Source organism: Lampetra planeri, chromosome 8 (assembly GCF_965212315.1).
Source record: "Lampetra planeri chromosome 8, kcLamPlan1.2.h2, whole genome shotgun sequence".
Lineage (NCBI taxonomy): Eukaryota > Metazoa > Chordata > Hyperoartia > Petromyzontiformes > Petromyzontidae > Lampetra > Lampetra planeri.
In genome coordinates, this window is record NC_136114.1 from 11,505,982 (window position 1) to 11,510,966 (window position 4,985).

A 4,985-nucleotide genomic window follows, 5' to 3' on the forward strand; every position below is an offset into this window, starting at 1 on the left:
GGTGTATTCCGCAAATATGCCCGACTGTGAGGGCGGGCACAAGCCGGCGTGAGTAGGTTAAACGTTGAGTTGTATAAGGACACCACGGGGTGACCAGCCCCTCCCCACCCAGCCCCTCCCCACCCTCCCCTCGCCACCAAGCCCCACCCCTCCCATTTTGGATGCACGACGGATGGACGGACACAATAATCCCCTGTGGACTGGTGTAACCAGGAGGTTCCTACCAGTATCAATCTTGCTTGCACGTGCCTCTCCTTTCACCGTGGCACGCAAGAAACATGTTGGTGCTTAAAATAGTTTAGATTAATAGATGATTTGTCGACTATAAATGTCCACACATGATAAGCCATTTCGATGAGCTGCCGTGTGTAGCCAGGTTGCCTCTGAAAAAAGAGCTAAGAGCTCAGTGGTCTTTACCTGGTGAATAAAAGTTTAATTTAGTACTGGCCACTTAAATTTCGATGTAAAGCTTTCGTGATTGCAGGGATTCATCTTCTATTTTATTATTCCCATTCTACGTGACTTTACCAAAAGAACCAAGAAGACTGGCCACTTAGTTGATCATTCTTTGCTGGAAAACCCACAGGCCTAGTTCAAGCTGCTTGGTCAGAATCCCCTTTGTTCTCCATCTCTCTCTTTTCCATTGGCAGTGACATCATCCCCAACATGTGGGTCCAGACACGAGAACACACAGGGGACTCGATGAGACTCATCATCAGAGTGCGGCCTGATAAACTGACCCTTGTCCATTATCGTAGTGTTGCAATCCCAAGCAAACCGACTTAAATCAATGATGTGTACTAATAATGGAGAAGCTGTAACTGTCATTTTTCACTGGTCATGTTAATTGCACATATATGTGATGTAGACAAGCTCTCGCCAAGAATTATATCAGCCGCTGACAACCTCTCCTCATCATCAGAAACAAAGCCTGCCTCTCTCTCTCTCTGGCACAGGACCTGCCAAACTCCATGGCAAGTCTTTCCTCAAAATGATTGCCCTCAAAATGTCTGCCCAGAGTTTTATTTTCAGACATCAAACGTCACCTATCCTTTTCATGCTTCAAATCACCATTCGTACCCTCCTGTCCATCCCCTCCAAATCAACACGCCTTTGCACAGACAATATAAGCTTATCTGCACGAAGTCAAACAGTCAACACTGCCAAACTGTGCTTAATAATTGGACCAATGTAAACATTGCTTCAATTATTAAACTCATTAACCGATAATTCCCCCCCCCCATCGAACACTCCTCCATCCACAAAGCCTGTGTCTCAACCGCTTAATTCAAGTATTACGGTACATAGTTTCATCATGCTTTGCCGTGGAGCATAATGGGGCAAAATAAAAATAAAATACTGTATAAGCAGAACTCCAATCTGTCGACGTATAAATAAAATTGCGTTTTTTTTTTATCCATCAGCCAAGTGGCTTTCCAGACCAATACCGTCTAGGCTTATGGACAAAACTATTGTTCTCTGAGAAAAGTCGCTTATCCCCCCCCCCCCTTAGCCAGAGAGATTCCTTATTATCAAACACAATGAAAACAAAGACATTTATCCCCAGTCCCCTTACACAATAGCCCCCAGAAGCGGTGTTTTACTTTCCCAAAATTTAAACGCATTCTTTAAACAACCTTCCGTGTTATTCCCTTGCTATTTAAGATACCCGAGTCATCTATATTTGGCACATATTCATGCAATTGTGTTTATATTTGTGTCAACGTATGTGCATTATTATTTATCTACATCATTCTAATTACTCACAAACCACCACGAAAACACGACATTTGGTGCAATGTGACTGCACTGCAACGAAAGGGCTCCGTGGTGTTAGTGAAGGGCTCTTGCCTCTAACATGAGGCAGCATTTGTTTAACAGACCACTCTGCTAATGAGTGAGAGAAATCTGAAACCAGTCCAGAGTTTGCCGGGTGAAACAAATGCTATTGTGTTTTTTTACATTCAGAAGGCCCATAAACGTGGCGTAATAAACGTTGCTATTTTTGGTATTTAAAGCTTTCGTGACTGCAGGGATTCATATTCTTGGTTCTTTCGGTAAAGTCACGTAGAAGGGAAATAATAAAAAAATACATATATAAAACAATAAAACATTTCTCACGACGTTTCGACTGCAACGCAAGCAATCACATGGATTTCACACCTGATGATGATTGCTTGTGTTGCAGTCGAAACGTCGTGAGAATTTTTATTGTTTTATGTTTTTATTATTTTATTATTTCCCTTGTACGTGACTTTACCGAAAGAACCAAGAATATAAACGTTGCTATGTTGTTAACATTTTTTAAACATTGTTAGTACTATCTCAACTGTACATATTATCCGTTTCATACCTCCTCCTGTCTTGATTTTCCTATGAGCGTAACGTTCGTTGAGCATGTAAAATGTAATCAATTCCGTGAGACAATTTTACGTATGAATCCTGAGCATGAGAATATATTATAAGCAATAATTAATTGCATGCCTACTGAATGAACATTTAACAAAGCATGTACTGTACTTGTATAGTGAATTTTACTTGGTTATAAATAACATAAATGAATGAATGGACTCACTGTGTTAGGCTCTCAATATAGGCTGAGTAGACCTTGGGGAGGGCCAATGCTAGGCTCACATTTAGACTTTGAATGCATCTCACTGCTGAATGAATGCCTACCTGCGCATGCCCACGTCGTCAAGCTGGGCAGTGAGAGGTCGTGACGACGGCGAGCATAGACGCGTGAGAGAATACACAGCTCAACAATGGATCTGCCCAACACGTGAGCCCTGTAGCATAGACCAACTTGTGGTGCATGTTGGTAGCCAGCCAAGAAATATATGTATTGCCACATTTGTATTGTCTCTTCTGTATATGACTGTCTTTTATTTATAGTGTGACTCCAATCGCATCTCACTTCATAAATATAATAAAGACATCTATTTTGAGGCACATTATGCACATGCCCCATTTTTTATGTACAGCGTCTCATTTAGACGCTATTGTGTTTAATTCCAAATGTTGTTTTTCAGTGTCCATGTTTCTGACCCCTGACCATCGGAGTCCAGTTTTCCATGGAAGTCCAGTTTAACATGGAAGTCCAGTTCACCATGGGAGTCCAGTTTTTCCATGGGAGTCCAGTTCACCATGGGAATCCAGTTTTTCCATGGGAGTCCAGTTTACCATGGAAGTCCAGTTCACCATGGGAGTCCAGTTTACCATGGAAGTCCAATTTACCATAGGAGTCCAGTTTACCATGGGAGTCCAGTTTAACATGAAAGTCCAGTTCACCATGGAAGTCCAGTTTAACATCGAAGTCCAGTTCACCATGGAAGTCCAGTTTAACATGGAAGTCCAGTTCACCATGGAAGTCCAGTTTACCATGGAAGTCCAGTTCACCATGGGAGTCCAGTTCACCAAGAAAATCCAGTTTAACATGGAAGTCCAGTTTACCATGAAAGTCCAGTTCACCATGGAAGTCCAGTTTACCATGGGAGTCCAGTTCACCATGGGAGTCCAGTTTACCATGGTCGATGGAGGGTTGGAGGAAGAATGCAATATAATGGGTTTCTCTGCACTCTCCTCTGTTGTCCACCACGTGCATTGCACCGGGCGTTCTGCAAGGTGGTCATCCATTCGAGTCCTATCCAGGCTAGATCGCTGGTGTTCATCTGTGAATCCAAGTCCCACTTCACGCCCGGTTGTGTAAACCATTCGCCACATTGTCACGAGTCAGGATTTCAGCGATCCGATCAGTGCAGTAGCGGCCTCTAGTGGCTGGAGGAGTCACTTCGACCAAATACGACCGTTGTACAAGTCACGTACCAATCCAAAAAAAACCCATACATTTCTACACAAGTCATAATCGATATAATCTATTATGAGATAAAAATATATTATGATGGAACATTACCACACCACACCCTTTCCACGAAGATGGCACACATTTAAATATATGTATGAAGATAGATGTGATGGTATTGGTTGCGAAAGTCTCTTGAAATGATAATTGTTTTTTTACCCTTCTATCTGGCAACAAAACTGACACCTTTTTTACAAGGAGTCATGTTTCTTGAAATGCATTCGTTAATCCCCCCCCTCCACTTCGCTCTAGAAGGGCTCAAAAGTGATGTCACCACATCTACCCCTCTATTTAAGGAACGAAACACGAGGATTTCTCCACAAATCTGGCTGTCGCCTGATGATGCTGGTTCTAATTACTGGCGAAACATTGTACTCAAGATTGTAAATGTTGTGGCTTTGCTCTCCCAACACAGCGGTGTGCTGATGTGCTAGCAACGAATTGCCACGTTTTGTTTTAGGTGAACAAACCTCACCAAATTGTCCCTGTCGGGTGGTGGCGGGTTTAACGACACATTTATATATTTACGCGATCTCACCCAAAACCAAAAAAACCTGTACAGCACAGGGTGTCCCATCATTCTGGAATCACAGGAAAAAAACTAACTCAGCTCTGCGTTATTGGCTCGCGGTCTGGATTGCAAGTCTGTTATTGAACTAAACAGCGACCTCCCACCGATTGCCTACGAGTAGAATTATCTCGAGACTCGCTCTTCCTTGCTCAAGAGACATCATGCGCCTGCGGAAACAACAACAACAAAAACATGACGTTGTTTCTGTCCCCCCCCCCCCCACCCCTATGGTTCCAGACTCGTGGGATCACCCTGTACATAAAGCCTACGTGTTTAAAAAAAATAAAAACATTTTAAAATATTATTTTAAAAATATTATTTAAAAAATATTACTTTAAAAATATTATTTTAAAAAGAATGTACTTTAAAAAAATGAAATTTTTGCTCCGATTTAAAAAAATTAAAACTCTTTTTTTTAATGAAAACTACTTTTTTATATAAAAAATGCATTTTTTTCTATTAAAAAAATATTTCTTTTCCATTTAAAAAAACTAAAATAAAATCGCGTTTATCGGCGCGAGGTGAGCGCGGCGCGACCCGTCGTGACGTCACCGC